At 42.3% G+C, this 27,044-nt stretch overlaps 1 protein-coding gene across 3 annotated transcripts in view; it reads left to right on the forward strand.

Moving 5' to 3' along the window:
• Positions 1-21,850: 21,850 nt before the first annotated feature.
• ECHDC1 (ethylmalonyl-CoA decarboxylase 1) overlaps positions 21,851-27,044 on the forward strand; it is a 41,190-nt gene continuing 35,996 nt past the window's right edge. The window contains exons 1-2 of one of the 3 annotated variants that reach the window (XM_030945150.1): positions 22,675-23,046; positions 23,965-24,112. The gene's annotated coding sequence lies outside the window, so the exon portion shown is untranslated. Of the gene's footprint in view, positions 22,073-22,674; positions 23,047-23,964; positions 24,113-27,044 lie in introns of those variants that run through there. The other 2 variants (XM_030945149.1, XM_030945151.1) reach the window with 2 other exon arrangements.

The raw sequence follows: 27,044 nt of genomic DNA on the forward strand, positions 1-27,044 counted from the left end.
TGGGTAAACAAGCCACAAACTTTCCAAGATATGATAACCTCATCCAAAATGTGTTCTGGCAGTGGTCTTTTGTCTTTCCTCGCATATTTCTGCTCCTGAGGACCTCCTATGGCAGAATCAGAAACAGCAGTGAAAACAAACTCTTCCATCTCCAAGTTAAATACCTCGCCTTGCTCCTTAAGATTTTGTCCCACAGCAACACTTGCCTTAAATTCATAGGAAATTACTTTTCAATTAGCACATCTTTGTCTCAGTGTTTGCTGTCTGAATTTTGTAGGCAGGACTCAGAAACTGAGATGCCAGCGTGGCATGAGCTAAGGGGAAAAAGAACAGCTGAGCACACCAATTAATTAAAAATAGGCATGGTAGCTATGCTGAAAGGGACAAGGTTCTGCAACCATGCTGTCTGGCTCAGCATTCCCCTCAGATCAGAAAACTGGGAGCAGGAGGGAGGGACTCACTCTTCCTATATGATTTTACTCATATCCTGCTAGGGACAGAGCCCATTTCTTTAACGATGCAGTTCTGGCTAAGAAGGAGCCAGAACAGTAAATGCTGATGTGGACAGAGATCATAAAGCCCTGCTCATTTGTGTTTTCTTGAAGTAGCAGTAATAGTAAGGGTGTCTCTTGTCTCTTTTAGATGTCTTCAGGGAGATATGATGTTTTCCTGATTTGTTGTTTTAATTGGGTGAAAGAAAAAAAATGGAAGATGGAATTGTTAATCTGGAATTCAGCATGCTTGAAACAGAGCATTTCTGGGCTGAGATGTTCTTGAGAGGGTGCTTCTGGATATCTAGAAGGTTTTCATGGCATTCATCTGGAATTTGCCTTTCCTCCTTTAATCCTATCCCCTTAGGGAGAATTTCACAGAACTGCATGAGCAATTCCTATAGGAGAGCTAATGTAATTTCCTTCTGTTTCTTTTATGTAATTGGCAGAACATTTAACCATTTAATTGCTATTGATATCCTCAGGAATTAGGCACCTAGGTATTTTGGAGATTTGAGACAAACCTCTGTGAAGAGATCTCCTTTTTGCACTTATAAAATTTCTGGTCAGTCTCTCCACACCCAAGTGCCATAATCTGTCTTGAATTCATGCCATATTCCTTTGCCAAGCTTGCCAGGACAAAATCTACCCCTCAGTCTTAGAGCTGTAGGCTGTACATCCTGATCTTCCTCTGTTCCCATCCAGGTCATGGGGTGAGAGCTGCTCCATGGGGATATGTGGGGATGTTCATCAGAGGAAGAAATTTGCTCAGATGTAGGTTAGGTCAAACAGAAGGCTACAAAATTCTATCCCCAAAGCAAACAAAATGCATCTGGATGCAATTACTGGCGTGAGCTCTGTCCATTCTCTGGCTGCCTTGGGTTCTTGCACCACTAGTAGTCACTAATGCATCTTTTTGACATCAGAAAAAGAAATCTGTCATATCCGCCCTACCTTGGCTGGCTTTAAAGCATGTGCTTTTTTGCACTGTTTTTACAGAATGGATTTTGAAAGATGGTTTGGCTTTGACAGCCCTTTTTGAAAGGCTCCTTTCCTAGGAGCTAAGACACAAGTGAGCTGCCTGCATCATTTCCCCCTCACTCCTTGACAGCCCCATATACATAATAATACTTATAACTGGCAGCTGACATTTACATTGAATAAAATGACCTCAAAGGAGAGAGGCTTTTTGATGCAAAAAATTTGTAAAATGATAGTGAACTTGTGTGGTCTGCAAAATAAAAAAATAAAAATAAGTGGGACTCGGTGAAGGAGGAATAGCTCAGTGGAGTTTGAGAGTTTTACCATGTACCTGTGCTGCATCACAGTCCAAATTGCTCTTTTCTGCCCTGAATGTCTGGATCAATTTCCTCACTAGCATTTATATTACAGCCAGCAATCAGGAAAACAGAAGCAGGCAAAAACTGGCTCTGAACTTGCTCCATCTCCTGGCTGCTGGGTTTCACTATCTGCCTGGAAAATCCAGCTTCAGGTCTGGGCTTTCATTCACTTCCTACCCTGTGAAAGTATTCTATAAAATGGTGATATCATACTCTGGGTACTCCCATCAAACCAGACCCCTCTAGCACTGTCAGACATAAAGCAGTGCTGAGGTTATATTTGAAGACACAAGCAGATATCAGAGAGTGCACGATGGCCTGGATTTTAGAGGATGCTAGCTGCTGCAGTTGCAATCATGTTGCCTACATGAAGAAAGATTCTGATCTCATTCTGCACCTGTGATTTTCTAGTGCTTATATTTCGCCTTTCTGGGTCCATCATCTCTGTCAGCTCTTTAGTAGATATAATAAAGATTTATATTCTTAAGGATTACTGCTGCTGTTGCAAGACATTAAGGTAATAGGTAGGAAGAACCCTGACAGGATTGTTTAGTAACACACTGAGGATGATGCAGTTTACAGCCTATCTCCTCTGATTTTTGTCTTTTGCCTTTCTTCACATCTGTGCTCCTTGGCCATTTAAATGGAAAACCTGTTTAGATTGGACAAATTGCATTTGTGATTTTCACATATAATTTTTCTTATTGAATCAATATGTGCAAATAAAATCTATAAGAAACTAACTCTTGCAAAAGGCTTGTGCAGCCTTCTGCTATGCAGTGGGCAGTCCCTGACTCAGTACACACTATGTATCTAAGCTAATTCATCAGCCACAGGAAAAAAGACACACAGACAAAAAAATAATGGTAGATCCATGAGTTAATCTCTCACTGGGCACAAAGGAACTGAGAGTCTCTAAACATGTGACCACAATTTCCCATATCATGGTGTTTCCAGGGAATCATTTTGGGGCATCCATTCATGCTGGCTGAATATTTAGCCTGGGATCAGCTTTTTGAATAATGGTTGCTGATACTCCTGCTTACAGGGCTAATTTTTTGCTTTGGCGATTTAAAGGCGTTATTAGATTTTAAAATCTGGCTTCTTGTAGAACAACAGGCCATTATACCTCATCCACTATTCCTGTACTGAGTGCAATAATTAATTTCTGCTGCAAAAGCAATATGTTTACATCAGGCTTCTGGGAGAAACTAAAGACCACAGAGATGGAGAACCTGTCTTACCTCTCAGTGTGTTCTGGATTGTTTGGTTTATGTTGGTATATGCACATACACACACACAAGCACATACAAAAAGGCAGGTTACAGGTATAGATCTGATTTCTCACATCAATTACTTTGGCTTCATTTTCCAGCTACTGTTACTGTGGTACTATATCTACATAACCAGAGACAATTCAAACCTGATGTATTTTCTCATGAAGTGTCACCATGAAACCATGACAACCTTTTTGTCATGAATGAACTCTTCAGGTCATTTTGTTTGCTTGCTTGCTTCTTTGTTTGTTCCCTAGCATAGTTCCTAGCTTGTATCTCTTCTTCCTTCATGAAGAACTTTGCAGGTTTGTGTTGAAGCTATTTTCAGTGAACAGTTACAGTTTACCAAGAGGTCAAGACCATTATGCTTACCAATCTTAGCATGATCTTCTGATTGATTTCTTCATGATTTCTTTCATCTTGTCTCATCAAAAGCAGCATGCTCAGCAGCTCAAAAGAGGTGATTCTCTCCCTCTACTCTGCTCTTGTGAGATTCCACCAGGAGTACTGCCTGCAGTTCTGGGGCCCTCAACATAAGAAGCAGGTGGACCTGTTGGAACAAGCCCAGAAGAGGGCCCCAAAGATAATCAGAGGGCTGGAACAGTTTGGGTTATTCAGCCTGCAGAAGAGAAGGCTCCAGGAAGACCTTATAGCAGCCTTGCAGTACCTAAAGGGGACTTACAAGAGAGATGGAGAGAGACTATCCTCAAGGACTATCCCCTAGTGATAGGACAAGGGGAAATGGCTTCAAATTGGGAGTAGAGTTAGGTTAGATAATAGGAAGAAATTGTTTACTCTGAGGGTGGCGAGGCACTGGGACAGGTTTCCCAGAGAAGTTGTGGATGCCCCATCTTTGAAGAGTTCAGTGCCAGGTTGGATGCAGCTTGGACCAACCTTGTCTAGTGTGTGGCATCCCTGTCATGGCAGGGGGATTGGAATTAGGTGATCTTTAACCCAATCTTCCAACCCATACCATTGCATCATTATATGTGACACTTAGGGACACAGTTTTGTGCTGGACTAGGCACAAACCCCAGTGCTGGGTTTACAGTTGGACTTGATAAACTTAAAGGCCATTTCTGGCCGAATGAATCCATGAATCTAAGACTCAGTATGTGCAAGCTACTTTTATCAACTAAACTCTTCAGTGGGTGAAATCAGGGCTGTCCTACACTAAATATTTTTCATGACTTGACACCACATGGTCTTGACACCACCCACACATACCACATTGAATGTGACATCATTATTTGAATTATTTGAATCTTCTTCTGTGTTATGTTTAAATACTTCCAGATTTGGGACTTTCTCAAGTATGCCATCACTTAGAGATACTGACAGAAGGCCATTGATCTTCTGTCGCTTTTTCTTCCTATGACTCCTGGAGGAAAGCTGTCAAGATCCAGGCTGTAATGCATGTTTGGATGATTACAATCCTATTTGAGCCTTTTAAAGAAAAAATACTTTATTTTATTATTTTCTGGAATATTTTGTGCATATGTTGATTGCAAAATTGTTGTGCTTTGTTGACAGAGCACTGGTTACAGTTTAAAAATAGTCATCTTAATTAGTTTCCTAAATTGAATTCAGTTATAGTAGCATATTCCAAAGCAGGACTGCTAAATCCAAATCCATAACATCAGAAAAATGTATTTGTAGGCAAGTGCTGCTTATTACTGCAGCTTGTGACAAGGATAAACTTTACAAGAAAGGTGCAGTTTAAGAAACTGAGGGGAAAAAACCCTCTTCCATTTTTAATAGCTTTACCATGCAAACCAATGCACTGAACTTACACTAACCCTTTAATACAGATAATGCGGTACCTAAATTCAGCACTGTAGCTGAAATTATGTAATCCTTTGGTTGCACCACCATTAGAAGAAGATAAAACTTGTGAAATATTGCGTTTTAATTTGTTATGAGACTTACACTGCTGGGAAGTCATGGCTCAAATTTGCAGTTGTGAATCCTTTGTATAAATGCTAGATAGAGGGAAGGGTTGGGAATATTTCAGGAAATTTCAGGAATAGTCCTTAAAAAATTATTCTGGGTTTACATTTCTCAAAAAAATGATGTGAAAATGAGATCTAACTGTAACTTCCCTCATCTTCTTTCCTGTTGACACAATTATTTACTCACAATGTGTGAATAAATGCTAGCAACCAAAGTGCTCTTCAAATTTGATTTTTATTTGCTGTAGTACAGGCGAGTTTCTACTGCTGTGTTCCTTTACTAAACTCATCCATGAGCTGGCATTATTAGAGCTGGGCACAGAAGCCATTCCCCCTCACACTGCTTCTTGCTGTGCTTGCTCTCAGGAGTGACATGATTGTTTCTGATGGCTAGCTGACTCCAACTCCATTTTAAAAATCTCACTAGAATGTTGATTTTTTTTTTCCTTGGGAGACATTGACATAAATAAGAATGAAGAACTCCAGAAACTATGAAATCATTTCATTTCTACCCAAACAGGCTCAACGTGGGACATTTTTCCAACAGTAAATAGAATTCTGTCAGACTGACTGCTTGGGTGCACAGTTTGTATTTAATTTCTAGTCTTCACCATCACACAGGTTTATTGCAATGTCCATAGGAATAAACAGCAGAACTGGAGATCCAGAGCCCTAACATCCCTTTAAGAAAGATAAGGCAACTTTTCCTGTTCACAGGGGACTCAAAGCACCTTTAATGCCTGCATGGAGGAAAGACACTTAACCAGAAGAATTTCTTGAGATATAAAGAGGACGTAGATCCAGACTGGAAGATGGAGAAGCCAAATCTTGTAATGTTGCATCTGTTCTGGTTAGTGAGATACTTTCTTGGTTAGATAAGTAAATATTTTACTTGACAGATACCCTAAGGCTAGTATGGTTCATCCCAGAGGTTGGTTTGTCTCCTGCATATTTCAGCATGATGCATTGATGAAAGTGCTCCTTGGCAAACCAGAAGACAGCATCTGAAATAGAGGCCAAATTTCTGTTCAGAAGAAGAGGAAACTATCATTTGCTAATTTTCTAATTGCAAAAATTAGGCTAAATTCTCATTTAGCAATTTATTTTAAGGGCTCATCAGAAAGCCTGTCTACTAGCTTGGAAAGTTATGCTCCATCCAATCTGACTTTCCGTAACTGTCACTGAAGGTGAAGTCTGTTTTCTGGAATGTTCCTGTAAGAAAAAATATTTCTTCATTGAAGAATGAAGCTTCCAGGACTAGGGGAACAGCTGGAGTTCATTGACTTTTAACTTATGACAAACACCCCTCGTTATGTTTTGCAGTATGAAGTCAGTTTTCGTTACTTCCTGAGGAGAGAGAATGTTATGTTTGCCTTCCTGATTGGGCTGCAACAGTTTATTCATTTCCTAGGAATGCTGGTTCAGTACTTCTCTTTTTTTTTCCAAACCACTCAGGCAAAAAATTGGGAACATCCAAGGTTATTTTAAAGCAATTTGCACTCTGTATTTCATTATACTGTGTCCCTGAACTGCTCAGATTTCCAAGAGCATCCAAATGACACCGTCATGGAAGCATGTTTTCATTCTGTCAACCCACAAGCACAACAGTGCTCACATACCCACACATACATTACCAGCACTCATGGCTTTGTGGTTGCAAAGTCAATGTGCTAATCTGAAGCAGGTTGTTTTGGCCTCTGCTTCTTTTCTGTAAAAATCCAGCACTACATCATGATATGGATGTGCTCTGGAGCACTGTGTTAGCACAAGGCACAGCTCTGCTGGCAAAGCAAGTGCTACTGCCTTGAAATGAACCTGAAATGGATGACTGGGATTGCCATTTTCCACCAAGGTGCTTAGATGCCATTAGAGTGTTGAGGATAAAAACTTTTTAAACAAGAATTAAACCCAGTGAACCTGCAGGCACTTTGATTAGCTGTGCTGCCATGGCACAACTTTACTGTGGCTGGTTTCAGTGGTTTATTACTAAAGCCAGAGGAAGCACTGTCAGGTGTAGAGCTGGGCAGTCTGTTAAACCTATTGCTGAACAAATTAATGGAAAGCTTAATGAAAAATAGTTTGCTTAAGAGCTCTTTTTAAAGGGATTGATTTGGCATGGGCTGGATTTTTTTTAAGCAATACAATGTATAACTTCAGTATGCCCCATCTAGACACAAACCCAGAGTTTTTAGACTGAGTTTTCCTTGGATTTTGGGGATTAGTTTCACTCTATCCCTTCTCTTTCCTTCCCCGCCTCTCCCAACAAATGAAGAGAAGTCTCAGTCTTAATTCAACTGAACAAACCAAATGTTTTAAGTGCTGCCCTGTAAATAACCCAATTCTTCCCCCTTGTGGCATTTCTAGCAAGAATCACAATTTGAGATGCTTATGGTAAATATTTTGCAAAGCTGCCAGGCAGAAACCTTTGTGTTACATTTGTAGCTACAGGCAGGGAAACAGAGGAGGACAGCAGAGGCCTGAGGCACAATTTGAAGATGACTTGTGTCACTTTTGACATGAGTTCAGGCACAGCAGTGCTGCACCTCAGGTATGGTGGTGCCTGGCTACACCAGCTGCCTGGCAGTGCATGGTCTGGTGGGCAGTGTGTGGCTTTGCTGAGTGGTTCTTCTGTTTCCAAGGGACTCATGCTCTGCCAGTGATACCATTTAACTAACTCCATGCTGCCCCAGTGATGGCTGGAATCAGCCAAGGTAGCATGTCCCTGGAGAGAAGAGCCACTCCTCAGCGGTGCCTGAGAAACAACCTGCTCTTCCTACCCTCGTCACTCGACATTCATTTAAACACAACCCACCAAGGACTTCTGCCATTTGATGTGCTGTCAGAGCAGTGGAGGTTTGGCTCCCCACAGGAGATCATGAACTCCTGTGACTTGGAGCAGCAATGGCAGAGGATGATGCTTTCAATGTGCCATTGCAGAGCAGAGAGCAAGTTTCAGAGAAACTGCAAGGGAATTTCAGGAGATATATATATATATATATATATATATATATATATATATATATATATATATATATATATAAAAATTCATTTTATGAAGTTATCAAAATATAACTTGGGGAAGGGTTTTGCTAACCACTGCTTTCCCTGTAGGGACTTGCAGCAATAAATCTGTACAGCAAATAGGTCTGCTTCTCCACATTTATCCTCATTGTTTAATGCCATATCCCTGCCCCAATATCTTGCTTTTGAGCAAGATTTGAGCTTTTTTTAGGTTTGCAATGAAAACAGACTTCCTGGAAAGAAGGGAGAGGAATTACTCTTGGTTCATGCCCCAGAAACTCCTGTTTGAAGCTCTGATCCTTCAGCCCCAGCACATCTTTAAGCCTTGTGAGCTGCTGAAAACCTCTCTTGTAAGCTTCACTGCATCAGTGTGTAGCTGTCAGAGTAACTACCAGGTGTTACAAATGGGGCACTGAGTAATTTAACAGCAGGAAAGTACTCCTGCCATTAAAGTCTTTGCAGCACCTTTAAGGCAGAGCTGAACAGCATCTGCACATTTTTCTTTCACTTCACACTGCAGACAAGGTAAGGGGCACATATTTCTACTACAATTTTTTCTTCTCAGAAAATCAGAGCCTAAGTCTACTTTTGACATGAAAAAAAAAACCCACAAAGAAAAACAACCCACAAAGAAAACAGAAAACCCTCATCCAAAACAACAAAAAACCCCCACTTTTCAGTCTGTTTCAAAAGACTGGCCTGGAGAGTCCCAACAAATTTGTGCTGCAGTAAACCAGCACTTTTATTTTGCATTCTGAGTCTTTAAAAAGCAACAACCTCCTATTTAATTTCCCTAGTAACTGTATGGAAGAGAGTAGAGTATTCCCTGGCATAGATCTGCAGAGCAGTAACTGAATTTCATGATGAGCAATTTCAAAATATCATCTGTTTTCACCACTGCAGGATATTTTTTCCTTAATTCTCTCAAAAACCCCTGCCCATAATCAGGTCTTCTTACACCACCCTATTTGTTCCCACACAGGTTCCCATGTATTTGACTACCCTGTTGGTCAGATCTATTGGTCTGCTGTTTTGCAGCACCACAGATACACAGTGTCCATAAGCCTGAAATGCATTTTGTAGCTGCTATGTGTTGGTGGAAGTCTCAGCTCATTAACTGAATACAGCTGAGGACACAGAAGAACTGGCCCTAACACTGCAGCTTGGAAAATCTCAGCTTAATAGGACAGACATATGGGTTCCACACAAAAATGTTAGAAAATTAGCTTCTTTGGTCACCTTGTCTAGTCAAATCACTTAGGCATAATGAGGAGGTGGATCGCTAAGGGAAAAGCCAAGGCTGGGATGAGGTAGTGCAGCTGAGGGTGGTGGAAGCAGCTGCTCATTCTGCAAATCCCTCATAAAAGTCAACATTCTCAGGGTTACATAGCACCAGTTTCCATGTGCTATTCATCAAAGTTGGTCACCTTGTCTGTATATTACCTTGGAAGAGCAGTTCATGGCCAGCAGGCAGCTGATTCCTTCCCCCAGTTGGACTGGGAAAGTCTCCTGTGAGACAGCTGAAAACACATTTCATGGAACATGTGTTGGAATATCGTATCTCCAGTAAGATGGAGACATATCTGCATCTATCTGATGTCTGTGTCCATGCCATTTCATAATTATGGTGATGTAGCTTCTGTTGCCTGTCTGTGATGGTGTGAGTGGAGGCAGGCCAGCTGTGGGGGTGATACTGGATTATTGGATTGCAGAGATGCAGCTGGCAGGTCCTGTTCTGGCAGCTACAGCTCTACATAGGCTTTGTAGGGCAGTCACAGTTTGCAGTTTGGGGCACCATTGCCTGAAGTTTAGGATAGAGCATCACACATTCCTTGCTCACAGTGATATGCTTTCAAGTGCTTAGTTTTATCCTTCTGTAGCACAGCGTACTCCAGAAGGCACTTGGTACTGGACACCAATTTATAAACTCTGAGCCCAGGACAGAGAGAACTACCTCATCTGACCACCTGACAAAACAAAGCTTGCATTGCACCCACTTATCCCTACATTGAGTGTAGCTATTTGAGAACTTGATTGGAAGATGTTTGAATCAAATGTACATGAAGAGATAAAAACCCCACTGGTTCTCTTGGCATTTATTCCCACAGTTAATTCCCCACACCACCCCTGTGCTTAAAAAAATGATGTCTATTTTCTCACCCAAAAACACAAAGGATTTTTCACATGATATTAACTGGTTCATATTAGTTCACACCATGACTTTTTCGCTGTAGGCACAAAGGAAGCTGGTACCTCCTCCTGGTGCAGGCATGAGGATGACAGAACTGAGCCAAGGCATAGGTGATGCACAAGCCTCAGCCTGGCTTCTGTGTGACTCCCCTTGTGCTGGCATGGGCTGCCTGTCTTGCCTGCTCAGCACCAGCTGTCCCAGGGACCTGCCTGTCAGTGCAACTGCTCTGGCATCTCTGCTGCAGGAAGGATGGACACCCCTCACAGACAGATGAAGGCAGCGGTAAATGAGGAGCTGGGGTCTCTTCCTATCAAGAAGCTGCAACCCCAGAAGTCTCCACTCTGAGGCAAGATTCAGGTACAAGCCTTCATGCTATTTACTTCTTGAAGTAAAGCCTGCCCTGGGAATACCAGGCCAAACTAAAATGCATATTGATCGATGTGTTGACTTCTCTGAAGCTGTATCACAAACAGCAATGCAGGGCCAGCTATGATGTCCTATGTTCCTCCATCCTGCTGCAAAAATTGGTTTTCCCCATTTGTCTGACTCTACAGGGAATTTGAACTGGCTAATTATTGTAGAAATACTGTATTTCTGCTTTGTTTTGCTGAAGTATCACTCAGTTACTTTGGGAGTGCATATAACTACTAATGATGAATAATAATATTGTTTTATCTGAAAGAAATGCTGAGATGACTAGAAACCTCTCCATTTTTTCTTTGAAAGCAAAACCCATGATTGTCTCAGACTCAAGTCACGGTAGTCCCAGATAACAGCAGGAGTATACCAGAGCTTGCAGCCTCTGTTTCTGGCCCTCATGAGCTGTGGGTAGTCATGCTGGAAGCTCACACCCAGTCTGCCATGGCTGCAGTGGCTCTTGCTGGGAAAGAAAGGGCAATTTCACCTCTGTTCTGGGGCAAGTGTAGGCTGAATCACACAGTACATGCTCCTGTGAAACACACTGTTTCTATGACTTTCAAGTTCCTGGGACTAAGAACAGACCCTCATTGCATTTTCCTCTAGAAGATAAGTGCAGCACCCGAATGTGAGGCTAAAGGACGGGCCTGAACAGTAATTATGTGTCTACTCTCAGCACCCACCCTCAACTCAAGAAAGTTTTGGGCTAAGGCAGTCCTGCTGCTAAAGCTGCCAATCTTGTTTTATGCTGAGGCAAGGCTGTGTAGAGTAGGTATCTCAAGATTATCAAAATATGCCAATATTTCAACGAGCATGGGAGGTCAAACTGGGCCAATATAATTTGTTGGTACACACCTCTCCCTATCTATCTATCTATCTATCTATCTATCTATCTATCTATCTATCTATCTATCTATCTATCTATTTATCTATCTATCTATCTATCTATCTATCTATCTATCTATCTATCTATTCTTCTATCTATCTATCCTTCTATCTATCTTTTTCTTTCTTGCTTTCTTTCTTGTCCAGCTGGGTCATTATGAAGTGTTACATCCTAGAGAAATTAATCTTGGTTTTCTCACCCAAGCCTCAGTAAATGGATTATGACCTCTGTCATACAGCTGTCACAGACAGGATGACACTTGGGCACTGATATATGACGTAAACAGTGTCTACCCGTCAGCCCAAGTCCTGCAACAGAGACCACAAAAAGCATGGCCACAGCAAGGGATCCTTTTGTTTTGTGCCAAAAGTGTTGACCAGAAAATACCATCTTTACAAATAGATTTGACTGTCTCCAGTCTTGGTGAGACCAAGGAAGCAATCTGCACACAGCACTCATCCATCCTCTTCCCCTCAACTTCTTTTTTGTTTCTCTCCTGACACTTCCCTTCTGCTTTCACTGTATAAACTTGCCATTGTTATTAATGCCTTGCTCCTTGTTCCTTCCTGCTTTGCCTTAATAAGGCAAGAAGAGAGTTGCAGCCCCCTTGAAAGAAATAAATATTATTACTACATGGGGATGAAACCTACACTGTTCCTGGGTTGTAGGCTACCATATTGTGTTTCAGGGGGAGCAAGAACCGGCAGCTAAAGTCCTTAAACTACCCATATAATATAAGCTATAATATCCTGGAAAGTGTGCCAAGGAGTCCTGAATATCTTGGGCAGATGAACCTGTTCCAGCAATAAATTTCTTCTCTGAGCTTATCCTGCTTACAAGGTGACAGGGATGAGTGCAGTCTTTTGATGCAGTGCAGGCCTTAAGTGTGTAAGCATGGCATCAGAGGACAGCTATATTTACCACAAGTGCTGCTGGTGTAGGAAAAAATGGAGGCTTTCCCTGATGTGAACTGCTGTAAGCTACAAGTCTCCATGTGTCAGACTGAGTGCACCTGGGAAGGGTTCTCAGAGCACAGGACAGGACATTGCAAATAAAATGTCAAAAAGACTTTGATATACTGGAGAATAGGGAAAGTGGGAAATTTTTAATACACAGAAATTTTGTCAGTTTAATTTTCCAAACATAAGTCATATAATCGTGTAAGATTATAAATTTTTAATTTTTAAAGTTCAATTTATTCCTTTAGCATTCTTAAAAATGTGATCCAAATTCTTCAGATCTGAAGAATCCAGATAAAGAAGTACAATGCATGTGTGAACATCCCTTTTTTTCCACTATGATTTTTATCCTGCAAATTATGCTGTCTGCACATCAGTCACTCCCCTTACAGTTTCTGAACCCTTTGTTTTATGTCAGCCGGGTCTGATGGGGTCTCCAGGTCTCAAAGGTATTCAGATTCCTGAAAGTTCCAGATAAATCACCTGAGTGGACTCAAATGAATTCTCCTTCCAGGGAAATTTAAGCGAAATAACTATTACTCCCTCTTCCCAACTGCACCAGGAGCCAGCCATCATGAATGTTGGAGTTTGCTGCCTCTGCCTTGGGGTGGCCAATGGGGAACGTTGTGCTGTTGCAAAGGAGTTAGATGAGCCACCAGGCAGGCACAAATCCATAGGAAATTACATCTCCTTGCTTTTCTTGCTCACAGGAAAAAAATGTCCAGACAGTCCCAGTACTGAGCCTCCTGGACTTGGAGGGGGTAATGAATGTTGGTCTTACTGTAGTCCATCATCCTCTCCCTCCATACAGCCTTAAATATACATTATGATTAGTAAATTAATGGATTTTTTGTGCTGTTTGAATTAGTATTGATTCCACTCCAAAAGCAATACGTGTATCAGGGACCTGAAAAGTCCCAGGTTGTTATGTGCTGGAAAGGCACAATAGGAAGAGGAATGAGCTCAAATGGCAGCTAATAGAGAAAAAAAAATTGGAGAATCACTTCTAGTGTTTTCTACTTTTCATTTCTCATGTTCAACAAAAGAAGAACCCTGAAAAAAGGTCTCTTGAAATAAATGTTCCCAGGCTATTCTATTTTCTAGTGTGGAAGAGCTTATTCACATTGTCTTGTACTGACAAAGGCTTTACAAGTTACAACAGGACCGATTTTTAGTTACAGCATGGAAAAAGCCTTTATCTCTTCTGAGGAACCTTTGTGAGAAGCAATGGCTCAGCCAGCAGTCAGTCCTGGTTCTGAGTCAGGGCAGCAGCTAGAGCCAGGTGCTACTGCAGGGACCCACCAGTCAGCTGCACTGGAGCCCACCAAGAGATGGGACCAGCCAGCCACCACTGCCCCTTTTTGATGGAATTTTTTTCCACCTTCCTCTCAAAGACCTGTACCACATGCATTTCAGGTGGTATTTCAGCCTCTCTTCTGCTTGGTAAAGGATTTGTTGTTGTAGCTGTTTGACTAACAGCTGAGATGCACCAGGGAGCAATACAAGAAGAGACCAAAGTGCTATGGAGTGGCACAAATACATGTGACTGTTAATGCTGCTTGAGGAGGACCATGACCTTGCTGTGACCTGGTGGGTGACAGACAAAGCCTGTCTGATGCACTGTATCCAGACAAAATTCCCTGTTCACTTTTTCTCTGGTTGCCTAATCCTTCCTCAATGACACTTGGAGCACAGTAGCTGTTCTGAGACTCCCAAACAGATGCAGACAGGTTGGGTGCCAGGGCCCCAGGCAGGATTTTAACCACCTAGGGCTCGAGGTGAGGCTACTACACCATGCAGTCCCACAGACTCGGCACAAACTTGGACGTTTGTGCCGAGTCTGTGGGAAGATTAATTTCTGCTATTTTTGTTTGCAGTGTGTTTTGTCTTGGTTTGTTTTTTTTTGTTTGTTTGTATTTTAATATGAGATTATGCTTCCTACCCCTCTCTTCCTGCTTGGATGAGAAACAGCAAATGGAATATTGCATAGCACACCACATGGCCACACATGTCTGATCACATTCAACAAACAATAATACCAATATCTAGTGTTAGAAAACACACTATGGAGAATGTCTGTCTAGTCATCCATCCATCATTCTGCAAAAGGGAAGGGGAGTAAAGGGAAAGGCAGGAGACTCCCCTTTAATACACATGCACACACAGACACATGACTTGCCAGCTGCCCTTCGAGCTGATTGATGCTAACAAGTGTAAAGAGAAGACCAACAGAAATCCTAAGTACCTCTGGAAATGTTGACATGGTACCTCATCACCAGCTTTATAGGAATAGAAAAACAAATTTGTCTGCATTAAATAAATTATTATCTGTGATTAAGTCATTTGATTCAGCAGCTAAAAGTTGTACCCTTTGTTTTCTTGTGTATTGCTGGGAAGTACATGTTGTTGAAGCACCAGAAAGCAGAAAGAAAATCTGTAATGATTCAGGCTTTTTGTTAATATTTCAAATCTTATTTTATTCACATGTATCTGAAAGGTGGTAAGAGAGATGATAAAATCAATGAAGCATTAATTTCTTTACGCCATTTCTTGTCAGGATAGACTGGCCATATTTTCAGATGTGCTCCACAGCAGTCCTGAAATAAAGCTGTCTGACTGTACAACCGCATTATGTACAGCCAATGCAAGCACGAGCAGCCCTGACTCAGGGACATAGTGCAAACTTACACTTATGCTGACTCCAGACTGCTGTCCCCTGGTTACCTTGGACAGTCCAGGGATTTTGCACCCCCGTTCCTTCAGGCCAGCTGGCAACATACACCTATCTAGATCAAGTTGAATAAAATAAGATTTGAGTGTACTGCAAAAGAAAATATAGCATGAACAATAGGGTGACTCAAAGAGATCAATATTCCAGTGTTATTTATGCTAGCTGTTACTTCAGGCTGCATTTATTTATTTTAAAAAAACCCAAACACTTAACTGATGGGTTTGTATGCTCTTTGTCCAGTTACCTTGTGTTGACAGGGGTAAATGAGCCAGGACAGGAAACATCAAATCACAACAAAAATCTCTAGAGGTTTATTTCACTTTCAAATCTCTCTGCATTTGCTTTTAGCTTTGAACTAAACCACAAAAGCAGTAAATTTTGAAACTGTAAAAAAGAGCAATGGGTGAGAACTTTAGATCTGTACAGGACTATGCTTTCAGTGAGGAAAAGTGCAGGGTCTGGTTAATGTTTAAAGATTTTAAGAATAGTAGACATTCTATTTTTTTCTGTGAAAAACAAAGAAATATATACAAACCCAGCTTTTTACAATAGTTAAAAAACACTGGCATGTAGATATAAATTAATTTAGTCTAATTAACTACTTCAGAGACATGAACACCGCTATCAACTGTTTTTTAATATTATTAAAATATCCAGATTTAATACCATGAAGTCTCAGGTGACGGTCAGAAGTTCCCTTTTTAAATAACCTCTTTTACCATTACAATATTTTCACATGCTTTGGGCTTCTATTTAATGTTGTCTACTACAGGATGGGCTCTAAGCTGTACATTTTCCCATATAAAGTCCAGTAGCCCTGGTGAACCCGGAGTCATAGGATTCAGCAGGCAGCTCTCCCCCAACTCAGCTGACAACCTCATTATCCATCTTTTGAAATATTTCAGCTGTGGAAGTGATACACTTACGTAACATGTACTTGAGAAAAATAAAACCATCTCTGCTTTTAAAGAGGAATGCTCTACCCCTCCTGTCACCACTTAATACTCACAATTTCTCCTTTCTCTATAAAGTGTGAACTAGAAAAATATCATGAGTGAAAAACAGTGATGACCAGGAAAGACGAAATAGAAACATAATGGCAGATGAGAGCAGGGGATAATGCTACCATAAAGAGGTACCTAAAAATATTCTAGTTCTTCTTATCTAGCAACAATCCTCACATCACATCACAGCATTTTCTGTTTTACCTGGAACCACTATCTCTTCATGTGAAAAGGGGCATTAGAACAATGTAATAACCAAAACAAACAGCAGAGTAGTGTTTCTGTGACCGGCAGCCACAGGAACTGGAGCTGGGAATCTGGCAGTCAGTGTGTCACCTACCCATGCCCCAGTGCCTGAAACAGCTGCAGGACTTATGCCCGTACCACCTCAGGGTCTCCATGCACAACAGTTGCTTCTCTGGCATGGCACATACAGGGGATTCTTTCCAATGGCCAGACTTTAAGAGGTCAGTCCTGAATCAAGGGTTTGTCTCTGCCATAGCTGCAGAGATGTAGCTGCTGTGACAATGAAGACATTGCAATGGATGGTGCCTGCAGCAGTGGGCTCAGCCATCTGCTTGGTGGAAATGCAGCAGTGCTAAAGACTGAAATCTGCAGCCAGATCTCTGCACAGTTTCTCATATGTGGACCTCCTGCAGAGGTATCTAGGCACAGAAGTGCCAATGTAGACCATGTTTTTATGTTACAGCTACTGATAATAACTGGAACTGCTCTTCCAAAAGCTCTAATGCACTGGGAGGCAAGAAGGAATGTGGTTTGGCAGGCAGAGGGGGCCTGATTCAACCAACTGCTTATGTGTCACTGAAATCAATGGTGCTATTTGGGGGCTTAATTGCTTTGCTGAATTCAGGCCAAAGAAACAAAAAGCAAGATGGTTAAGCTGCAAAGCTTTGATATATATCTTAAATCTTGAACACTTACATCCTTTATCAATATTATGGTTCTCCCCAACAATTCAGAGTTGTTCAGAAAAATTTCAAAGGAAACACATGTCTTACTTTTTGGCCGACTTAGCTAACATTTTGGTGTACCATTATTCATGCAGATAGTGCCATTTTCTTAAGAACAGAAAGACACAAGTGAAGTGCCACAACAGGCTGTTTTTGCAGGTCAGAGCTGTATTTAATATCTACCGCATTTAAGCATTCCTACCAAGGTTATACAACTGCTAGAGACATCTGGACCTAATACTGAAATGTTCCTATTGCAATCTGTGTGTGCATGAATATTCTTGTGCCAAAATATTTATTTAAAACTGTCTTTAAAAGAAAGAACAATAGGTTTAGGAGTTATAATTTTTTTCAGTTGTTTTTCTTTCCATAACAAACACACCTCAGGCAAATAAAAATTAACAGTTTCAATACCAGTGTTTAAACAATGCTTTTACTCACTGGTTAGTCAGTATCCATAAAGAATGGCTGCATTTGCCCTAATTAATGCCCCATTTCCAGGAAAGGCTTTAATTAACGTCTGACATTTAAGCAGCTCTACAATGTGGTGTGCAATTATCACCTGGCCTACTTTGGTGTGACTCAAATGCTCTTGGAGAAAAAGATGCTTTTTTTTCCTCTGAAAGTTTTACAGAATGGAGTAGCAACAGAGACCTAAGGAAATGAAGGAAAGAAAGACAGATCTTCGAAGAGATTTAGGGTGAAGTTTTCCAGTACAATTAGCCCATCCCAGTGGCTGGCTGTCCCCTCCAAAGAGGGGGACCCACTCATGTACCTCTCAGCTTTGCCCTGGGCCATCTATTTCCAACCCACTTCCTCTCCCCAAACTGGCAAAGCCCTGAGTGACACTGGAAGAGTCAGAACTAATAATACAACTGAGCCCATTTGATAACTCAATGCTGCTAAAACAGGATGGTCTTCCTCTTCTAGTTTCCTCCATCTTCTTTCCCCTGCTTTGTGTCCCTCAGCCTCCACCAGCAGCAAGCCAAGCCGGTTCAGTTCCTTAGCCCTGGAATCCAAAGAGAAATTAGTTGCTGTGCTAAAGCAGTTTCCTGACAGTTGGGTGAGCTCAGCTGGCTCTTCCTTGGTTCTCACTCCCAGGATTGAGAAGGGAGAAGTGTGGGACCACCACCTCCCAGTGGAAGTGGGCTGGTATTTTGTCTTGTGAAATCAGATCTTATCTTGTGTAGGACAGTACACCACAAACAAGCATGTTTTTGTACTGTATGTATTTTCTATCAGAAAATTAGTGTCTAATCAAATGACAGTGTTGGTGAAGTGAAAGGTAAGAGCATGTGGCAGGGACCTGATGACTCTTTTGGTTGGTCTGAGGCCACTGTTCCCACGGTGAGCTATAACCAGAGAGAGGACTTTGCAGAGCAAGAACATACTTTACCCTACCTGTTCAAGTTGCTTTATATGGCATAGAAACATGGAACGGTTTAGCTTGGAAAAGACCTTCAAGGCCATAGACTCATACACTAACTTAAGTGGCTATTAATGTTTGAATACCCAGTATTTGCGGGGTCACTGAGAGTGTGAGCAAGTACCACTGTGGTACTTGCTGGGGCCGTGCTGAATCTCTCTCCTGCTCTCTGGCCTGATGAATATTTCATTATGCTGTGTCAAAAGAAAAGCTTTTGGCACGCGGGCCAGGGCTCCTTTCCCTCAACTCCCCAACAATACACCACAGCCTCCTGATCAGAGCACCTTCCCCAGAGAAATGAGCTGGTTTGCTTTGGCAGAAGAGGCCTGAGTGACACTTCCCATACTGTGCTACAGAGGCAAGTGTTTCCTTACCTCATCTTCCAGCCATGCCTTGCTGGAGCTCAGAGTCAACTCGGCAGGAGGAGATCCTTAAACAACATGGACAGAGAACATAAAATCAACACATTGTGATAGGATGGGTAGGGAGCTACCTGGGAAGAGCTGAGCCCTTTGCAGACACATCCAGTGACCAAATACTGTGTGAGAAACTGGCAACTGTGGTGCATGAAATGGAGGGCAGGCTGACATACAAGTACTGATACAGCTGCAGTTCTGAGGTACTCATGGTGACTGCCCTGTCCCCAGCCAGCCCCTGCCTAACAAAATCAAACCAAATGTAACTTGGCACGTGGGGCTGCATTTAGAAAGCTGCAGCAGCTCTGGAGTATTTCAGATATCTGCAGTGAGGACAGGAGAGACAGCTGGGGTGGTAGTCTTGTTAGCTAACCTGATATAAATTGTCTCTTCCCATGAATCACAGTTGTCAGGCACCAATGGGATTTGGGAGCCTCTTGGGTGAGGCTGTAAGGAGAAACTCAATATTATGATTTTGGATCCAGAAATCTAGACTTTAGAAATATTTCAGAAATTTGGGAATAGAATGCATGTGTCCACCTTTTTATGTGGGTCTAGTCTTTGAAGTATATGTTACACCATCCTTTAGCCTGCCACACTTCCACACAGAGCTGATGATATTTGCCTCCTAAAAATTACAGTCAAGGGACCCTTCATGAACTGACTGTGGGTTTATGTGTTGGTTAGTATCCAATAATTCCTGAGATCTAAGCCCAGATCTGTCATCTATCTGCTCCATTGCTCTGAAAGGAGTTCATAAAAATAGCACCCGGGAGCTCTGTATCTATTGGAATTCAATATTTCAGTCTGGCAGCCTTAAAACCGAGAGTGAAGCATTGCTCTTTTAGCCAGCACATTGTCACCAGCTTCTGGGTCAGCAACAGGGAATGGGCACATTCCATATAATTCAGGTGGTGACCTGACTCTCCTAGGTCAGTACTGCTTCAGCAATGCAAGGAGAAAGTGTTATTGAAATCAGTGGAATTATGTGCAAGAATAAGAATAAACAATTTTGCAGGATTGTACATTTTTTTTTCTCTTTCTTTTTCTCTCTTATTGTACAGTCAAACATCCAGGGGACTAGTTACCATACTGCTGAAAGTTACAGCCTGTCTGGTCTTTAATGTCTGTTTTCAAAGATGATCCCATCCACCTGTTCATTTTCCTATAGTCCTCATTCTTCACTCTGAGTGCATCCGTGTCTTTTCCTTATGTCCTATATGACGCAAGGCAATTAAAACCAACAATGAGGCAAACTGGTTTATGGATCTGCCGGCCTGGTTTGTGCTACTTCCAGCAAGCGCTGCTAGGTGGCAATATGTTACCTGGAAAACCACGAGCTTCCAGCCGCCGTCGCCTTCCTCTGCTTCCGACCGAGCTGGGACGTGCTTGGGCATCGCTCCGCTCCAAAGAGGGGACAAACCCTTGGAGCAGGATCTGGTGAGAGCAGCTTCACTCAAACAGACCTTTATTGAGGTTTTCCAGACACAACTGCAAGCCTGAATCCTACTGGAAAAATTCTTTGTGAACCCAAGAGGAAAAATAAGAGGCAAGCCTGCTTGTTGCAGAGAGTGTTGTAAAAAGGAAATGTATCCTTCTATTGTATAAAGATAGCACTGCCTGAATATGACATAGCACTATCTCATATTCTCGATTCTCTGAATAATACAAAGTTGAAAGTACCTGTTCAGCATGAAAAACTTTTGTTTTCTCCACATAAATGAATAATTGGACTCCCCTACATATTCAATCATAATTTTAATGAACTAGGCAATTTTGGAACATTTGTATTGACAGTTGGGTTGAAAAACAGCTTTAATAAAGATGGAGAAGATGTATTCCAGATACATATTTCAGCCATGTTACAAATACTTAAAACTGAGTTGTCTTATGTATATGTCTCAACAAGGACACAGAAAGACTGGCTCATATTTGCATAATGTTTTGAATTTGCAAAGCAGTAAGCAATCTTCATTGAAACCATTTATTTCCCTTGATCTGGCTGCTGGCGAAACCGAGGGCAGGGCTGTGTGTGACAGTGCCATTTTATGCCAGCCTCAAGTTTACACAATTCCAGTTTGATGCCAGGGTAGCTTGCGGCTTGCTCAGCACTTTGGCCCAGCTGCCAGAGCTGGGTACAGGTGAGCGGCACCTGGAGCCGGAGAGGCACAGCGGCCAGGAGCAGGACAGCTGGAAAGAGCTCCCACTTAGGCTGACAGGTAAAATAGACGGATGTGAAAATGGGGAGCCCAAGTCTCTCCTTGTGGCGACGTGGACAGGGAGCTGACATCGCCGCTGCCTGCAGCGCACCCCAGGCACAGCAGGTGGGGGCCCCGCCGCTCCAGGCTGGATGCTCCCGGCAGCGATTCCTATCCTAACCTGAGCCACCTGAGGCGAGACCTTGTCCTGAGCCTGCGGAGAAACGAGGATCTCCAATCACCCTGACTAGGACAGAAACACGGGGCTTGGTTTTCAGAGATGGAGGCGATCTGTGCAGAAAACAACAATAATGACGACCTGCTTATGTAGCATTCAGCAACCTTGGAGCTGACAAGTATAGTCTGCTTCAAAATTGCTTAAATTCAGGCAGAGTTTTCGGTGCTTGGGGTCACGGCTCTATGGACGCGGGGTGAAGCCCTCTCCTGCCGGCTTTTAATGCGCTTTGCTCGGCGCGGAGCTGCACCGACACCGCCGGGCCCGGGGCGCGGGCAGGCGGCTGCGGGCCCGGCCCGGAGGCCGCGGCCGCGGTTCCCGGCGGGGCCCTTTCCCCGCAGCACCGCCCGCCTCCGCTGCTCCGCCGGCGCCGGGGCCGGTCAGAGCCGGGCCCAGGTCAGTGCTGGCCGCAGGGCTCCGCTGCCCCGGCCGCCCGCGGCCCTCGGGGGGAAAAGGAGCCTCTGCGGGGGAACGGAGCCGCCGAGGCGGCGCTGCCGGGGCGGGGCAGGCGCGGGGCGTCCCGGTCCCCGCGAGGCCTCGGGGCGCCCGCGGCTGAGGTGAGGTGGCTTCATGGTGCGGGAGAGACCGGCGGTGCTGCTGCTCAGCCCTGACGCCTCGGGTCCCGCTTTGGGAACAGCCGGTCACCGCCCACTTCGGCCCTGCTCGGCACTGAGCCCTGCCATGACGGCTGATTTAACATAAAGTCATTTTGTTAAAAAAAAAAAAAAAAAAGTGTCTGAAAAGCTTCCCTAGGTCAGACCGCGTGCATCAGCGCGCTGCTCGGGATTTTGGCATCGCAGGTTAGCAGTAAGAAATGTCCGCTGGGGAAGTAGCTTCCACCCCTCGGTCCCTTGAGTCTTGACATCATCCCAGGGTGGTACCGTGCAGGAATGTTGCCATTGCTTCCCGGGATTCATCGTGTGGAGCCAAGGAGGCCGGGGACAGGCTGTCCCTGTGTGGTGCTGCTGGTCACCACTGCCGTGACAGGGGGACAGGGGAATCGTGGCTGAGTGGCCGGTTCAGACCTCGGTATATGGGTTTTTTTGGTGTTGCTGTCTGCAGGAGCATTTGTGGGTGGTGGTGGTAAGGTGAGAATAGTAAAGAACAGTGAATTAAGTGGAATTCAGAATATTTCTTGACTATAAAAGTTACACTTTTCAAGGCAACCATTGGGAAAGCATCAGTATTTGCGGTTACAGCTAGAATTGAATTCATGCTTTTATGGCTCAGGATTTGGTGACTGAAAGGCAAATGATGAGTTGGTTGTGGTTTTTTTCTGTTCCTGTGAAGTTGTGCATCTGCTCTTCTTAAAGGTCTCTAAAACACACCTAGTGGGCAGTGAACTTAAAAGACTTTTCTGTCATTGTTAAAAAAGCTCCTTTGATGACACGTGTGAAGAGAACCTCTTTGGATCAAAGCATTAAAAAATAAAGGGTCCGAATGCTTTTTGCAGAAGATAACAGATTCTTGCTCTCTGCTATGAAACTCAAAATTTTTTACTCACCATGGGACCAAAATCAAATGTTTTTAGGTAATGTCATCTGTATTTATGGAAAGGCTTTCTTTGTCAGCTGTTTTGCATCCTTAAATACCATTGTTTTTTAGTATATATCTTTGTGCTTTGTTTACTATTCTTCAAAATAATTAAGATGTGATTACTAGAGAATGGAATTGTTTAGATATGGAAGGACAATTCACATCTAAACTCTAGCCTACAGGGATCATTAAAAAACTAAACGAAGAACACATAGTTTGGAAAGCTACAGCTTGCTATGCCCAGAATTGGGCTGCTCAGAAACGGTGAAAATAACAAGGAAAAAAGAGAGATAAAAACAGAAATGAGGTGTAAATGGTCAGCCAGCTTAAAACTGAAACTACAGACAAGGGGATTTTTTTACTTACAGGGTTAAAAGGTTTTTCTTCCTCCAGTTAATTTTTATTTCCCTTGTACATTATTTGATGCTATTTCAGTTAGTTAATTTGGACATGTTCTCAATTCTTGTTCTCTCAGCTTCTGGATGGATAAACTTTGTTTCTAATGCTGACATCTAGAAAGTAGCAGACCCAAATCTTTTATTCTCTCAACAGTAATACAGAGGATAAAAAAATTGTCCTTTAAAATACCAGCTACTTTTAAAGCCTGTTTTTAGAGGAGTCATAAGGCTTTTCAAGTAACTTAATGAACTGGAGGGATTGTTGGTCCCATCTAATTTGTCTACAGTGCAGGTACCAGAGACAATGTACTAAAAATTTGAACAGGGCTCAGCAAGTTTGAGAGCCATGATATTTTGAGAAAGGCATGAGGGATCTGTCCTCTAGTTGGGGAGGCAGAATCTCCTCAGCTCCCCAGCTTTGTTTAGTTTCTGTATTTGCAAGTTATATTTTGTCAGTAGGTTTTCTGCTGCTGATCCCTTAGCATGCTTATGATCTGCTTGGTGCTTGCTTTCAGCAGTGAGAAAGCCAGCTGGAGAAGTGACTGCCCTCAGCTTGCTTCATCTGGTGATTATTAGTGTGGGAGAACCTGTTGGACAAGGTGTTTAATTTAACCTAACCCACGCATCATGGAAGGAAAGTGGAGAGATGGATAAGTGGGTGAGGTAGGTGGAGGGCTCTGTAACCTTCAGGTGAGGGGTGGTGACAAGCAACTGGCAACAGAGGAATCCTGCATGTGAGTCCTCCCCTACTACACCTTTCTTGTGTCTGAAGGCAGGGTCTACTGACTCGTTGTCACTGTGAGACCAAGCTTGCCTCCTTTTGTGTTTGAATCTCTTCTCTTTGTCCAACACCATAATTTATTTTCTTTTTTCCTATTCCCTATAATCGCCCACCAGCCTACTGCCCAGGGTTACAGTCAGTTGTTATTTTCACTCATTTTCAACCTACTTTTTTTTTCCCTACAAATGGGCTATTTTCATGCTTTGTTTTCTCCATTTATTTGCCTTTTCATCTGCTTTCATGCTGTAGGGTCAGGTGTGCCAGCCCTCAGTACTGGGCCACCATTTGCTTTTCATTAATTGGCCACTGCAGGAACCTGTTGAAGCATCTGCCAGTCATGGTGACTGCTCTCTAGTACAGGTGAATGCCTTTGAAAGTGACTGGTAAGCCACCCACAGGGTTGAATTGAGAGTCATCTCATCATCATCCTCAATTCACATCTTCTAACCTTTCTTCCCTTCTTTGCACTTTTGTACTTGTTGCTGAAATTGCAGCTGCCAAAGGTCTTCATCAAATCAGGTTTTCTTCTTGACCAAGTGCCCTTGATGCCTTTGGTAGTCTCACAAAAGTGCCTAATTGGTTTTTTTTTATGCTGTTTGAGTATTTTCTCCTCCCTGAGATTTATTTTGTGGATTTTGTCTGTTGAATCCCTTTATTTCTGTTATGCTTAGTCTCAGTATACCATCATCCAAACCCAGAAATTCAATTGATAGGGGGTTTTTTCCAGTATCTGTATCTGCGTATCATACCTGTCACATCCTGCCCCAGATGAAAGGGCATGCTTGTTTCTCTGATGTATTGAAAACACATCCCTGCATCTTTTTTTTCCCCATTTTCTTTTTCCCTGGCTTGTGTCAATAATTCAGGCACCATTTTTGAACTGGAATTTTCCTTGCTCATGTATTTTAATGTACTGATTTAGCTTGCTGTGTAGTGCAGTGTTTCGTGTTTGAGCATACAGCTCCTAAGATTCAGTTCTCTGGTTTGTATTAGCTCTTCTACCCTTTCTTCTAGAAAGTTGCTATCTACAGCCCTTACCTCTTACTTTGGTCCGGTATTTTGATGTTCAGTGATAATTGCAACTGGCAGCATTGCTGGAGGTTGCTGTCTGATACATCATGTGTTAGGAGACATTTGGGTTGCAACAGAGGTGTGGTAATGGCAAGGGCAAATACCCTTGTTCAAGACTTACTAATTTCCCAAAGAATCTACTCAGAGAGTATTGATGTTGGTGTTATCCCTATTATTACTATGTTTTATTAACATTGTAAGGTCTGAATTTTACCAAGACAGTTGCCTGAGGCTGTCAGAAGGCCTCTGATAATCTGCATGCACAAAAATACATAGATAGTGAGTGCCTGCATGTAGATACATGTACTGCTCTTGTAGATACATGTGCTGCTCTTGTGTAATGTGTGTCAGTCCTTTGTACTGGAGCGCTGGCACTTGATGTGTTTATATTAACCCACAGTCTGCTACCCCACAGGCAAGGGTGTTACAAAATTACTTGAGTATCAAATGGAATTTAAACTGTTGATTTATGTGAGAGGTACAATAGCTATGGAATGAACAACTATTTATGTCCATACTGTTGGCTTCTCTCTTAGTTGTCACCGGTGATATATAAAGCTGTAGCACTTAAGATGTATGAAAGATGCTAATTGACCACTGCTATTCCTCTACTGTCAGGTTGGGCTTTTTTTCATTGTAGGAACTGTGCATAAACTACCTTTGCTACAGAGGCTAATGGGTATAGCATGTTGCCTTTTTAAAATTAGACTAGGACTCCATTTCTGTAAGTATGTATAAATAGATGTGATTATGCTAAACTGAAAATCTGAAAATTTTAGTGTTAATAATATCTCTTGGCTGGTCCTACAACATCCTAAGTATTACTGCAACATCTTTCTTTCACTGCTTTCATGCAAAATACAGAAATAATCAATCTCAGTCATGCAGTGGATTGTGAGTGTTCTGTAGTGATTGAAATTCTGGGTGTTGTTTGTCAGAGATCAGCAGAAATCCCTTTAGACTGAAAGAGCTCTAACTCTTCCTATCGTGCTTTTCTTGAGTGGTTAGATCAGTCAGACTGAACTATTAAAATAATTTTATTTTTATTAAAAATTTGTATTGGGCGCTGACCAGTACTGTAGGAGATGGTTGTAAAGAAAATAATTCAAAGATTATACCTTGCATGAGTCATTAATCATGAGTCATGATCAGCAGGCAGTGGTATCCAATTTGTTTTCTAATCCTGCACTTGCTGCTGTTCTTTATTACCATAGTGATAATATTAAAGAGCTGTTAATGCACATAACCACGCAGTTGAAAATGACAGACTCTTTTTTCATTGGAATAAAATTTCCATATCTTAAGTTTGTTTTGCTCAGTATATTTCTTGTCATGAGAAATTCAGTAGTGTATAAAAGTCATAAAAAAGTTTAAGTCAGCAGAACAGCCTTTTTTTCCCCCTCTTTGCTTTCAAGCCAGTCATTGGGGCTTCCCAGAGAATTCCAGCTAGTCTGTTTTAGTATGAGAGCTGGGGACACTTTGTATTCATTAAAAATTGGGAATTGGTTGTTCAAGGTACACTTTAAAAGGAAAGGCTGCACTATCCATGTATTTCATGTTTGCTCTCTCCTGAGCAAAAGCTAGCAGCTGGATGGAAAGTTTTATTGCTTTAATATGCTGAGGAATGACTACTGAGGTGTTAGAGAAAAGGGGAAAGCTGTCTCCCTCTTGAGAGACTGAATATAAAAAGAATCAATTAGGAGAAACGAGCTTTAGAAACCCATTTTCACTCTTTAAATAAAA

The sequence above is a fragment of the Camarhynchus parvulus genome, chromosome 3, assembly GCF_901933205.1.
Source record: "Camarhynchus parvulus chromosome 3, STF_HiC, whole genome shotgun sequence".
Lineage (NCBI taxonomy): Eukaryota > Metazoa > Chordata > Aves > Passeriformes > Thraupidae > Camarhynchus > Camarhynchus parvulus.